This window comes from Carcharodon carcharias, chromosome 7 (assembly GCF_017639515.1).
Source record: "Carcharodon carcharias isolate sCarCar2 chromosome 7, sCarCar2.pri, whole genome shotgun sequence".
In the NCBI taxonomy this organism is placed as follows: Eukaryota; Metazoa; Chordata; class Chondrichthyes; order Lamniformes; family Lamnidae; genus Carcharodon; species Carcharodon carcharias.
Window position 1 is genome coordinate 83110178 of NC_054473.1, and position 17179 is coordinate 83127356.

Here is a 17179-nt window from a genome sequence, read left to right on the forward strand (position 1 = left end):
CCCTCGCACGCACACACGCACACACACTCTCAGGCCCCCTCGCGCGCGCACGCACGCACACACACTCTCAGACCCCCTCGCGCGCACGCACGCACACACACTCTCAGACCCACTCGCGCGCATGCACGCACACACCCTCTCAGACCCCCTCGCGCGCACGCACGCACACACACTCTCAGTCCCCCTCGCGCGCACGCACGCACACACACACACTCTCAGACCCCCTCGCGCACACGCACGCACACACACACACTCTCAGACCCCCTCGCGCATGCACTCACACACTCTCAGACCCCTCGCGCGCACGCGCACTCACACACACACACACTCTCAGACACCCTCGCGCGCACACACGCACACACACACACACTCAGACCCCCTCGCGCACACGCACACACAAACACTCTCAGACCCCCTCGCGTGCACACACACACTCTCAGACTCCCTCGCGCGCACACATGCACATACACACACACTCAGACACCCTCGTGCGCGCACACACACACACACACTCTCAGACCCCCTCGCGCGCACGCACGCACACACACACTCTCAGACCCCCTCGCTCGCACACACACAGACTCTCAGACCCCCTCGCGCACGTACACACACACACACAGTCACAGACCCCTCGCGCGCACACGCACTCACACTCTCAGAACCCCTCGTGTGCACGCGCACTCACACACAAACTCTCAGACCGCCTCGCGCGCGCGCGCACACACACACACTCTCAGACACCCTCGCGCACACGCACACACACACACACTCTCAGACCCCCTCGCGCGTGCACGCACGCACACACACACTCTCAGACACCCTCGCGGCAACACACGCACACACACACACTCTCAGACCCCCTCTCGCGCGCACACACACATTCTAAGACCCCCTCACGCGCACACATGCACATACACACACATTCTCAGAACCCCTCGCGCGCACGCACACACACACACTCTCAGACACCCTCACGCGCACACGCACACACACACAGTCTCAGACCCGCTCGCGCGCACGCACACACACACACTCTCAGACCCCCTCGCGCGCACGCACGTAAACACACTCTCAGACCCCCTCGCGCACCCGCACGCACACACACACACTCTCAGACACCCTCGCGCGCACGCACGCACACACACACTCTCAGACCCCCTCGCGCGTGCACGCACGCACACACACACTCTCAGACACCCTCGCGGCAACACACGCACGCACACACACTCTCAGACCCCCTCGCGCACATGCACACACAAACACTCTCAGACCCCCTCGCGCGCACACACACACATTCTAAGACCCCCTCGCGCGCACACATGCACATACACACACACTCTCAGAACCCCTCGGGCGCACGCACACACACACACTCTCAGACACCCTCGCAAGCACACACGCACACACACACAGTCTCAGACCCGCTCGCGCGCACGCACACACACACACTCTCAGACCCACTCGCGCGCACGCACGTAAACACACTCTCAGACCCCCTCGCGCGCAAGCACGCACACACACTCTCAGACCCTCTCGCGCGCAAGCCCGCACACACACTCTCAGACCCCCTCGCGCGCACGCACGCACACTCTCAGACCCCCTCACGCGCACACACGCACGCACACTCTCAGACCCCCTCGCGCGCACGCACGTAAACACACTCTCAGACCTGCTCGCGCACACACACACACTCTCAGACTCCCTCGCGCGCACACACGCACATACACACACACTCAGACACCCTCGTGCGCGCACTCACACAAACACACTCTCAGACCCCCTCGCGCATGCACACACAGACTCTCAGACCCCTCGCGCGCACGTGCACTCACACTCTCAGACCCCCTCGCGCGCACGCGCACTCATACACACACTCTCAGACCGCCTCGCGCGCGTGCGCACGCACACACACACACTCTCAGACCCCCTCGCGCATGCACGCACGCACACACACACTCTCAGACACCCTCGCGGCAACACACGCACACACACACACTCTCAGACCCCCTCCCGCGCGCACACACACATTCTAAGACCCCCTCGCGCGCACGCACGCACATACACACACACTCTCAGAACCCCTCGCGCGCACGCACACACACACACTCTCAGACACCCTCGCGCGCACACACGCACACACACACACTCTCAGACACCCTCGTGTGCACGCACACACACACACACTCTCAGACCCCCTCGCACGTGCGCGCACGCACACACACACTCTCAGACACCCTCGCGGCAACACACGCACGCACACACACACTCAGACCCCCTCGCGCACACGCACACACAAACACTCTCAGACCCACTCGCGCACACACACACACTCTCAGACCCCCTCGCGCACACACACGCACATACACACACACTCAGACACCCTCGTGCGCGCACTCACACAAACACACTCTCAGACCCCCTCGCGCATGCACACACAGACTCTCAGACCCCTCGCGCGCACGTGCACTCACACTCTCAGACCCCCCGCGCGCACGCGCACTCATACACACACTCTCAGACCGCCTCACGCGCGTGCGCACGCACACACACACACTCTCAGACACCCTCGCGCGCATGCACACACACACACACTCTCAGACCCCCTCGCGCGTGCACGCACGCACACACACACTCTCAGACACCCTCGCGGCAACACACGCACACACACACACTCTCAGACCCCCTCTCGCGCGCACACACACATTCTAAGACCCCCCTCGCGCGCACACACGCACATACACACACACTCTCAGAACCCCTCGCGCGCACGCACACACACACACTCTCAGACCCCCTCGCGCGCACACACGCACACACACACACTCTCAGACCCCCTCGCGCGCACGCACACACACTCTCAGACCCCCTCGCGCGCACGCACGCACACACACACACTCTCAGACACCCTCGCGCGCACGCACACACACACACACTCTCAGACCCCCTCGCGCAAGCACGCACGCACACACTCACTCTCAGACCCCCTCGCGCACATGCACACACAAACACTCTCATACCCCCTCGCGCGCACACACACACATTCTAAGACCCCCTCGCGTGCACACATGCACATACACACACACTATCAGAACACCTCGCGCGCACGCACACACACACACTCTCAGACACCCTCGCAAGCACACACGCACACACACACACAGTCTCAGACCCGCTCGCGCGCACGCACACACACACACTCTCAGACCCACTCGCGCGCACGCACGTAAACACACTCTCAGACCCCCTCGCGCGCAAGCACGCACACACACTCTCAGACCCCCTCGCGCGCAAGCACGCACGCACACTCTCAGACCCCCTCGCGCGCACGCACGCACGCACACTCTCAGACCCCCTCGCGCACACACACGCACGCACACTCTCAGACTCCCTCGCACGCACACACACACACACTCTCAGACACCCTCGCAAGCACACACGCACACACACACAGTCTCAGACCCGCTCGCGCGCACGCACACACACACACTCTCAGACCCACTCGCGCGCAAGCCCGCACACACACTCTCAGACCCCCTCGCGCGCTCGCACGCACACTCCCAGACCCCCTCATGCGCACACACGCACGCACACTCTCAGACTCCCTCGCGCGCACGCACGCACGCACACTCTCAGACCCCCTCGCGCGCACGCACGCACACACACTCTCAGACCCCCTCGCGCGCACGCACGCACACACACTCTCAGACCTCCTCGCGCGAACGCACGCACACACACTCTCAGACGCCCTCGCGCGCACGCATTCACACAAACACTCAGACCCCATCGCGCGCACGCACGCACACAAACTCTTAGACCCCCTCGCGCGCACGCACGCACACACACAGACTCTCAGACCCGCTCGCGCGCACGTACGCACACACACTCTCAGACCCCCACACGCGCACGCACACACACATACTCTCAGAACCCCTCGGGCGCACGCACACACACACTCTCAGACACCCTCGCAAGCACACACGCACACACACACAGTCTCAGACCCGCTCGCGCGCACGCACACACACACACTCTCAGACCCACTCGCGCGCACGCACGTAAACACACTCTCAGACCCCCTCGCGCGCAAGCACGCACACACACTCTCAGACCCCCTCGCGCGCAAGCACGCACGCACACTCTCAGACCCCCTCGCGCGCACGCACGCACGCACACTCTCAGACCCCCTCGCGCACACACACGCACGCACACTCTCAGACTCCCTCGCACGCACACACACACACACTCTCAGGCACCCTCGCAAGCACACACGCACACACACACAGTCTCAGACCCGCTCGCGCGCACGCACACACACACACTCTCAGACCCACTCGCGCGCAAGCCCGCACACACACTCTCAGACCCCCTCGCGCGCTCGCACGCACACTCTCAGACCCCCTCACGCGCACACACGCACGCACACTCTCAGACTCCCTCGCGCGCACGCACGCACGCACACTCTCAGACCCCCTCGCGCGCACGCACGCACACACACTCTCAGACCCCCTCGCGCGCACGCACGCACACACACTCTCAGACCTCCTCGCGCGAACGCACGCACACACACTCTCAGACGCCCTCGCGCGCACGCATTCACACAAACACTCAGACCCCATCGCGCGCACGCACGCACACAAACTCTTAGACCCCCTCGCGCGCACGCACGCACACACACAGACTCTCAGACCCGCTCGCGCGCACGTACGCACACACACTCTCAGACCCCCACACGCGCACGCACGCACGCACGCACACACACTCTCAGACCTCCTCGCGCGAACGCACGCACACACACTCTCAGACGCCCTCGCGCGCATGCATGCACACAAACTCTCAGACTCCCTCGCACGCACACACGCACACGCACTCTCAGGCCCCCTCGCGCGCGCACGCACGCACACACACTCTCAGACCCCCTCGCGCGCACGCACGCACACACACTCTCAGACCCACTCGTGCGCATGCACGCACACACCCTCTCAGACCCCCTCGCGCGCACGCACGCACACACACTCTCAGTCCCCCTTGCGCGCACGCACGCACACACACACACTCTCAGACCCCCTCGCGCACACGCACGCACACACACACACTCTCAGACCCCCTCGCGCATGCACTCACACACTCTCAGACCCCTCGCGCGCACGCGCACTCACACACACACACACTCTCAGACACCCTCGCGCGCACACACGCACACACACACACTCAGACCCCCTCGCGCACACGCACACACAAACACTCTCAGACCCCCTCGCGTGCACACACACACTCTCAGACTCCCTCGCGCGCACACATGCACATACACACACACTCAGACACCCTCGTGCGCGCACACACACACACACACTCTCAGACCCCCTCGCGCGAATGCACACACACACTCTCAGACCCCCTCGCGCGCACGCGCACTCACACAAACACACTCTCAGACCCCCTCGCGCATGCACACACACACAGACTCTCAGACCCCCTCGCGCGTGCACGCACGCACACACACACTCTCAGACACCCTCGCGGCAACACACGCACTCACACACACTCTCAGACCCCCTCTCGCGCGCACACACACATTCAAAACCCCCTCGCGCGCACACACGCACATACACACACACTCTCAGAACCCCTCGTGCGCACGCACACACACACACTCTCAGACACCCTCGCGCGCACACACGCACACACACACACTCTCAGACCCCCTCGCGCGCACGCACGTACACACGCTCTCAGACCCCCTCGCGCGCACGCACGCACACACACACACTCTCAGACACCCTCGCGCGCACGCACACACACACACACTCTCAGACCCCCTCGTGCGTGCACGCACACACACACACACTCTCAGACACCCTCGCGGCAACACACGCACGCACACACACTCTCAGACCCCCTCGCGCACATGCACACACAAACACTCTCATACCCCCTCGCGCGCACACACACACATTCTAAGACCCCCTCGCGTGCACACATGCACATACACACACACTATCAGAACACCTCGCGCGCACGCACACACACACACTCTCAGACACCCTCGCAAGCACACACGCACACACACACAGTCTCAGACCCGCTCGCGCGCACGCACGCACGCACACTCTCAGACCCCCTCGCGCGCACACACGCATGCACACTCTCAGGCCCCCTCGCGCGCGCACGCACGCACACACACTCTCAGACCCCCTCGCGCGCACGCACGCACACACACTCTCAGACCCACTCGCGCGCATGCACGCACACACCCTCTCAGACCCCCTCGTGCGCACGCACGCACACACACACACTCTCAGACCCCCTCGCGCACACGCACGCACACACACGCACTCTCAGACCCCCTCGCGCATGCACTCACACACTCTCAGACCCCTCGCGCGCACGCGCACTCACACACACACTCTCAGACACCCTCGCGCGCACACACGCACACACACACACACTCAGACCCCCTCGCGCACACGCACACACAAACACTCTCAGACCCCCTCGCGTGCACACACACACTCTCAGACCCCCTCGCGCGCACACATGCACATACACACACACTCAGACACCCTCGTGCGCGCACACACACACACACACTCTCAGACCCCCTCGTGCGAATGCACACACACACTCTCAGACCCCCTCGCGCACACGCGCACTCACACAAACACACTCTCAGACCCCCTCGCGCATGCACACACACACTCTCAGACCCCTCGCGCGCACGTGCACTCACACTCTCAGACCCCCTCGCGTGCACGCGCACTCACACACACACTCTCAGACCGCCTCGCGCGCGTGCGCACACACACACACACTCTCAGACACCCTCGCGCACACGCACACACACACACACTCTCAGACCCCCTCGCGCGTGCACGCACGCACACACACACTCTCAGACACCCTCGCGGCAACACACGCACACACACACACTCTCAGACCCCCTCTCGCGCGCACACACACATTCTAAGACCCCCTCGCGCGCACACATGCACATACACACACACTCTCAGAACCCCTCGCGCGCACGCACACACACACACTCTCAGACACCCTCACGCGCACACGCACACACACACAGTCTCAGAACCGCTCGCGCGCACGCACACACACACACTCTCAGACCTCCTCGCGCGCACGCACGTAAACACACTCTCAGACACCCTCGCGCGCACGCACGCACACACACACGCTCTCAGACACCCTCGCGCGCACGCACACACACACACACTCTCAGACCCCCTCGTGCGTGCACGCACACACACACACACTCTCAGACACCCTCGCGGCAACACACGCACGCACACACACTCTCAGACCCCCTCGCGCACATGCACACACAAACACTCTCATACCCCCTCGCGCGCACACACACACATTCTAAGACCCCCTCGCGTGCACACATGCACATACACACACACTATCAGAACACCTCGCGCGCACGCACACACACACACTCTCAGACACCCTCGCAAGCACACACGCACACACACACAGTCTCAGACCCGCTCGCGCGCACGCACACACACACACTCTCAGACCCACTCGCGCGCACGCACGTAAACACACTCTCAGACCCCCTCGCGCGCAAGCACGCACACACACTCTCAGACACCCTCGCGCGCAAGCACGCACGCACACTCTCAGACCCCCTCGCGCGCACGCACGCACGCACACTCTCAGACCCCCTCGCGCGCACACACGCATGCACACTCTCAGACTCCCTCGCACGCACACACGCACACGCACTCTCAGGCCCCCTCGCGCGCGCACGCACGCACACACACTCTCAGACCCCCTCGCGCGCACGCATGCACACACACTCTCAGACCCACTCGCGCGCATGCACGCACACACCCTCTCAGACCCCCTCGCGCGCACGCACGCACACACACTCTCAGTCCCCCTCGCGCGCACGCACGCACACACACACACTCTCAGACCCCCTCGCGCACACGCACGCACACACACACACTCTCAGACCCCCTCGCGCATGCACTCACACACTCTCAGACCCCTCGCGCGCACGCGCACTCACACACACACACACTCTCAGACACCCTCGCGCGCACACACGCACACACACACACACTCAGACCCCCTCGCGCACACGCACACACAAACACTCTCAGACCCCCTCGCGTGCACACACACACTCTCAGACCCCCTCGCGCGCACACATGCACATACACACACACTCAGACACCCTCGTGCGCGCACACACACACACTCTCAGACACCCTTGCGCGAATGCACACACACACTCTCAGACCCCCTCGCGCACACGCGCACTCACACAAACACACTCTCAGACCCCCTCGTGCATGCACACACACACTCTCAGACCCCTCGCGCGCACGTGCACTCACACTCTCAGACCCCCTCGCGTGCACGCGCACTCACACACACACTCTCAGACCGCCTCGCGCGCGTGTGCACACACACACACACACTCTCAGACACCCTCGCGCAGTCGCACACACACACACACTCTCAGACCCCCTCGCGCGTGCACGCACGCACACACACACTCTCAGACACCCTCGCGGCTACACACGCACACACACACACTCTCAGACCCCCTCTCACGCGCACACACACATTCTAAGACCCCCTCGCGCGCACACATGCACATACACACACACTCTCAGAACCCCTCGCGCGCACGCACACACACACACTCTCAGACACCCTCACGCGCACACGCACACACACACAGTCTCAGACCCCCTCGCGCGCACGCACACACACACACTCTCAGACCTCCTCGCGCGCACGCACGTAAACACACTCTCAGAACCCCTCGCGCGCACGCACGCACACACACACACTCTCAGACACCCTCGCGTGTGCACGCACGCACACACACACTCTCAGACCCCCTCGCGCGTGCACGCACGCACACACACACTCTCAGACCCCCTCGCGCGCACACATGCACATACACACACACTCAGACACCCTCGTGCGCGCACACACACACACTCTCAGACACCCTCGCGCGAATGCACACACACACTCTCAGACCCCCTCGCGCACACGCGCACTCACACAAACACACTCTCAGACCCCCTCGTGCATGCACACACACACTCTCAGACCCCTCGCGCGCACGTGCACTCACACTCTCAGACCCCCTCGCGTGCACGCGCACTCACACACACACTCTCAGACCGCCTCGCGCGCGTGTGCACACACACACACACACTCTCAGACACCCTCGCGCAGACGCACACACACACACACTCTCAGACCCCCTCGCGCGTGCACGCACGCACACACACACTCTCAGACACCCTCGCGGCAACACACGCACACACACACACTCTCAGACCCCCTCTCGCGCGCACACACACATTCTAAGACCCCCTCGCGCGCACACATGCACATACACACACACTCTCAGAACCCCTCGTGCGCACGCACACACACACACTCTCAGACACCCTCGCGCGCACACACGCACACACACACACTCTCAGACCCCCTCGCGCGCACGCACGTAAACACACTCTCAGACCCCCTCGCGCGCACGCACGCACACACACACACTCTCAGACACCCTCGCGCGCACGCACACACACACACACTCTCAGACCCCCTCGCGCGTGCACGCAGACACACACACACTCTCAGACACCCTCGCGGCAACACACGCACGCACACACACTCTCAGACCCCCTCGCGCACATGCACACACAAACACTCTCATACCCCCTCGCGCGCACACACACACATTCTAAGACCCCCTCGCGTGCACACATGCACATACACACACACTATCAGAACACCTCACGCGAACGCACACACACACACTCTCAGACACCCTCGCAAGCACACACGCACACACACACAGTCTCAGACCCGCTCGCGCGCACGCACACACACACACTCTCAGACCCACTCGCGCACATGCACACACAAACACTCTCATACCCCCTCGCGCGCACACACACACATTCTAAGACCCCCTCGCGTGCACACATGCACATACACACACACTATCAGAACACCTCACGCGAAAGCACACACACACACTCTCAGACACCCTCGCAAGCACACACTCACACAAACACACTCTCAGACCCCCTCGCGCATGCACACACAGACTCTCAGACCCCTCGCGCGCACGTGCACTCACACTCTCAGACCCCCTCGCGCGCACGCGCACTCATACACACACTCTCAGACCGCCTCGCGCGCGTGCGCACGCACACACACACACTCTCAGACACCCTCGCGCGCATGCACACACACACACACTCTCAGACCCACTCGCGCGTGCACGCACGCACACACACACTCTCAGACACCCTCGCGGCAACACACGCACACACACACACTCTCAGACCCCCGCTCGCGCGCACACACACATTCAAAACCCCCTCGCGCGCACACACGCACATACACACACACTCTCAGAACCCCTCGTGCGCACGCACACACACACACTCTCAGACACCCTCGCGCGCACACACGCACACACACACACTCTCAGACCCCCTCGCGCGCACGCACGTAAACACACTCTCAGACCCCCTCGCGCGCACGCACGCACACACACACACACTCTCAGACACCCTCGCGCGCACGCACACACACACACACTCTCAGACCCCCTCGCGCGTGCACGCAGACACACACACACTCTCAGACACCCTCGCGGCAACACACGCACGCACACACACTCTCAGACCCCCTCGCGCACATGCACACACAAACACTCACAGACCCCCTCGCGCGCACACACACACATTCTAAGACCCCCTCGCGCGCACACATGCACATACACACACACTCTCAGAACCCCTCGGGCGCACGCACACACACACACTCTCAGACACCCTCGCAAGCACGCACGCACACACACACAGTCTCAGACCCGCTCGCGCGCATGCACACACACACACTCTCAGACCCACTCGCGCGCACGCACGTAAACACACTCTCAGACCCCCTCGCGCGCAAGCACGCACACACACTCTCAGACCCTCTCGCGCGCAAGCCCGCACACACACTCTCAGACCCCCTCGCGCGCACGCACGCACACTCTCAGACCCCCTCACGCGCACACACGCACGCACACTCTCAGACCCCCTCGCGCGCACGCACGTAAACACACTCTCAGACCCCCTCGCGCACACACACACACTCTCAGACTCCCTCGCGCGCACACACGCACATACACACACACTCAGACACCCTCGTGCGCGCACTCACACAAACACACTCTCAGACCCCCTCGCGCATGCACACACAGACTCTCAGACCCCTCGCGCGCACGTGCACTCACACTCTCAGACCCCCTCGCGCGCACGCGCACTCATACACACACTCTCAGACCGCCACGCGCGCGTGCGCACGCACACACACACACTCTCAGACACCCTCGCGGCAACACACGCACACACACACACTCTCAGACCCCCTCTCGTGCGCACACAAACATTCTAAGACCCCCTCACGCGCACACACGCACATACACACACACTCTCAGAACCCCTCGTGCGCACGCACACACACACACTCTCAGACCTCCTCGCGCGCACGCACGTAAACACACTCTCAGACCCCCTCGCGCGCACGCACGCACACACACACACTCTCAGACACCCTCGCGCGCACGCACACACACACACACTCTCAGACCCCCTCGCGCGTGCACGCACGCACACACACACTCTCAGACACCCTCGCGGCAACACACACACGCACACACACACTCAGACCCCCTCGCGCACACGCACACACAAACACTCTCAGACCCCCTCGCGCACACACACACACTCTCAGACCCCCTCGCGCGCACACACGCACATACACACACACTCAGACACCCTCGTGCGCGCACTCACACAAACACACTCTCAGACCCCCTCGCGCATGCACACACAGACTCTCAGACCCCTCGCGCGCACGTGCACTCACACTCTCAGACCCCCTCGCGCGCACGCGCACTCATACACACACTCTCAGACCGCCTCGCGCGCGTGCGCACGCACACACACACACTCTCAGACACCCTCGCGCGCATGCACACACACACACACTCTCAGACCCCCTCGCGCGTGCACGCACGCACACACACACTCTCAGACACCCTCGCGGCAACACACGCACACACACACACTCTCAGACCCCCTCTCGCGCGCACACACACATTCAAAACACCCTCGCGCGCACACACGCACATACACACACACTCTCAGAACCCCTCGTGCGCACGCACACACACACACTCTCAGACACCCTCGCGCGCACACACGCACACACACACACTCTCAGACCCCCTCGCGCGCACGCACGTAAACACACTCTCAGACCCCCTCGCGCGCACGCACGCACACACACACACTCTCAGACACCCTCGCGCGCACGCACACACACACACACTCTCAGACCCCCTCGCGCGTGCACGCAGACACACACACACTCTCAGACACCCTCGCGGCAACACACGCACGCACACACACTCTCAGACCCCCTCGCGCACATGCACACACAAACACTCTCATACCCCCTCGCGCGCACACACACACATTCTAAGACCCCCTCGCGTGCACACATGCACATACACACACACTATCAGAACACCTCACGCGAACGCACACACACACACTCTCAGACACCCTCGCAAGCACACACGCACACACACACAGTCTCAGACCCGCTCGCGCGCACGCACACACACACACTCTCAGACCCACTCGCGCGCACGCACGTAAACACACTCTCAGACCCCCTCGCGCGCAAGCACGCACACACACTCTCAGACCCACTCGCGCGCAAGCACGCACGCACACTCTCAGACCCCCTCGCGCGCACGCACGCACGCACACTCTCAGACCCCCTCGCGCGCACACACGCATGCACACTCTCAGACTCCCTCGCACTCACACACGCACACACACTCTCAGACACCCTCGCGTGCACGCGCACTCACGCACACACACTCTCAGACCCCTTCGCGCGCACGCATGCACACACACTCTCAGAACCTCTCGCGCTCACGCACGCACACACACTCGCAGACCCCCTCGCGCGCACGCACGCACACACACTCTCATACCCCCTCGCGCGCACGCACACACACTCTCAGACCCCCTCGCGCACACGCACGCACACACACACACTCTCAGACCCCCTCGCGCATGCACTCACACACTCTCAGACCCCTCGCGCGCACGCGCACTCACACACACACACACTCTCAGACACCCTCGCGCGCACACACGCACACACACACACACACACTCCGACCCCCTCGCGCACACGCACACACAAACACTCTCAGACCCCCTCGCGTGCACACACACACTCTCAGACTCCCTCGCGCGCACACATGCACATACACACACACTCAGACACCCTCGTGCGCGCACACACACACACACTCTCAGACCCCCTCGCGCGAATGCACACACACACTCTCAGACCCCCTCGCGCGCACGCGCACTCACACAAACACACTCTCAGACCCCCTCGCGCATGCACACACACACTCTCAGACCCCTCGCGCGCACGTGCACTCACACTCTCAGACCCCCTCGCGTGCACGCGCACTCACACACACACTCTCAGACCGCCTCGCGCGCGTGCGCACACACACACACACACTCTCAGACACCCTCGCGCACACGCACACACACACACACTCTCAGACCCCCTCGCGCGTGCACGCACGCACACACACACTCTCAGACACCCTCGCGGCAACACACGCACACACACACACTCTCAGACCCCCTCTCGCGCGCACACACACATTCTAAGACCCCCTCACGCGCACACATGCACATACACACACATTCTCAGAACCCCTCGCGCGCACGCACACACACACACTCAGACACCCTCACGCGCACACGCACACACACACAGTCTCAGACCCGCTCGCGCGCACGCACACACACACACTCTCAGACCCCCTCGCGCGCACGCACGTAAACACACTCTCAGACCCCCTCGCGCGCACGCACGCACACTCTCAGACCCCCTCACGCGCACACACGCACGCACACTCTCAGACCCCCTCGCGCGCACGCACGTAAACACACTCTCAGACCCCCTCGCGCACACACACACACTCTCAGACTCCCTCGCGCGCACACACGCACATACACACACACTCAGACACCCTCGTGCGCGCACTCACACAAACACACTCTCAGACCCCCTCGCGCATGCACACACAGACTCTCAGACCCCTCGCGCGCACGTGCACTCACACTCTCAGACCCCCTCGCGTGCACGCGCACTCATACACACACTCTCAGAACGCCACGCGCGCGTGCGCACGCACACACACACACTCTCAGACACCCTCGCGGCAACACACGCACACACACACACTCTCAGACCCCCTCTCGTGCGCACACACACATTCTAAGACCCCCTCACGCGCACACACGCACATACACACACACTCTCAGAACCCCTCGTGCGCACGCACACACATACACTCTCAGACCTCCTCGCGCGCACGCACGTAAACACACTCTCAGACCCCCTCGCGCGCACGCACACACAGACACTCTCAGACACCCTCGCGCGCACGCACACACACACACACTCTCAGACCCCCTCGCGCGTGCACGCACGCACACACACACTCTCAGACACCCTCGCGGCAACACACACACGCACACACACACTCAGACCCCCTCGCGCACACGCACACACAAACACTCTCAGACCCCCTCGCGCACACACACACACTCTCAGACCCCCTCGCGCGCACACACGCACATACACACACACTCAGACACCCTCGTGCGCGCACTCACACAAACACACTCTCAGACCCCCTCGCGCATGCACACACAGACTCTCAGACCCCTCGCGCGCACGTGCACTCACACTCTCAGACCCCCTCGCGCGCACGCGCACTCATACACACACTCTCAGACCGCCTCGCGCGCGTGCGCACGCACACACACACACTCTCAGACACCCTCGCGCGCATGCACACACACACACACTCTCAGACCCCCTCGCGCGTGCACGCACGCACACACACACTCTCAGACACCCTCGCGGCAACACACGCACACACACACACTCTCAGACCCCCTCTCGCGCGCACACACACATTCAAAACCCCCTCGCGCGCACACACGCACATACACACACACTCTCAGAACCCCTCGTGCGCACGCACACACACACACTCTCAGACACCCTCGCGCGCACACACGCACACACACACACTCTCAGACTCCCTCGCGCGCACGCACGTAAACACACTCTCAGACCCCCTCGCGCGCACGCACGCACACACACACACACTCTCAGACACCCTCGCGCGCACGCACACACACACACACTCTCAGACCCCCTCGCGCGTGCACGCAGACACACACACACTCTCAGACACCCTCACGGCAACACACGCACGCACACACACTCTCAGACCCCCTCGCGCACATGCACACACAAACACTCTCATACCCCCTCGCGCGCACACACACACATTCTAAGACCCCCTCGCGTGCACACATGCACATACACACACACTATCAGAACACCTCGCGCGAACGCACACACACACACTCTCAGACACCCTCGCAAGCACACACGCACACACACACAGTCTCAGACCCGCTCGCGCGCACGCACACACACACACTCTCAGACCCACTCGCGCGCACGCACGTAAACACACTCTCAGACCCCCTCGCGCGCAAGCACGCACACACACTCTCAGACCCCCTCGCGCGCAAGCACGCACGCACACTCTCAGACCCCCTCGCGCGCACGCACGCACGCACACTCTCAGACCCCCTCGCGCGCACACACGCATGCACACTCTCAGACTCCCTCGCACTCACACACGCACACGCACTCTCAGGCCCCCTCGCGCGCGCACGCACGCACACACACTCTCAGACCCCTTCGCGCGCACGCACGCACACACACTCTCAGACCCACTCGCGCGCATGCACGCACACACCCTCTCAGACCCCCTCGCGCGCACGCACGCACACACACTCTCAGTCCCCCTCGCGCGCACGCACGCACACACACACACTCTCAGACCCCCTCGCGCACACGCACGCACACACACACACTCTCAGACCCCCTCGCGCATGCACTCACACACTCTCAGACCCCTCGCGCGCACGCGCACTCACACACACACACACTCTCAGACACCCTCGCGCGCACACACGCACACACACACACACAGTCCGACCCCCTCGCGCACACGCACACACAAACACTCTCAGACCCCCTCGCGTGCACACACACACTCTCAGACTCCCTCGCGCGCACACATGCACATACACACACACTCAGACACCCTCGTGCGCGCACACACACACACACTCTCAGACCCCCTCGCGCGAATGCACACACACACTCACAGACCCCCTCGCGCGCACGCGCACTCACACAAACACACTCTCAGACCCCCTCGCGCATGCACACACACACTCTCAGACCCCTCGCGCGCACGTGCACTCACACTCTCAGACCCCCTCGCGTGCACACGCACTCACACACACACTCTCAGACCGCCTCGCGCGCGTGCGCACACACACACACACACTCTCAGACACCCTCGCGCACACGCACACACACACACACTCTCAGACCCCCTCGCGCGTGCACGCACGCACACACACACTCTCAGACACCCTCGCGGCAACACACGCACACACACACACTCTCAGACCCCCTCTCGCGCGCACACACACATTCTAAGACCCCCTCACGCGCACACATGCACATACACACACATTCTCAGAACCCCTCGCGCGCACGCACACACACACACTCTCAGACACCCTCACGCGCACACGCACACACACACAGTCTCAGACCCGCTCGCGCGCACGCACACACACACACTCTCAGACCCCCTCGCGCGCACGCACGTAAACACACTCTCAGACCCCCTCGCGCACACGCACGCACACACACACACTCTCAGACACCCTCGCGCGCACGCACGCACACACACACTCTCAGATCCCCTCGCGCGTGCACGCACGCACACACACACTCTCAGACACCCTCGCGGCAACACACGCACGCACACACACTCTCAGACCCCCTCGCGCACATGCACACACAAACACTCTCAGACCCCCTCGCGCGCACACACACACATTCTAAGACCCCCTCGCGCGCACACATGCACATACACACACACTCTCAGAACCCCTCGGGCGCACGCACA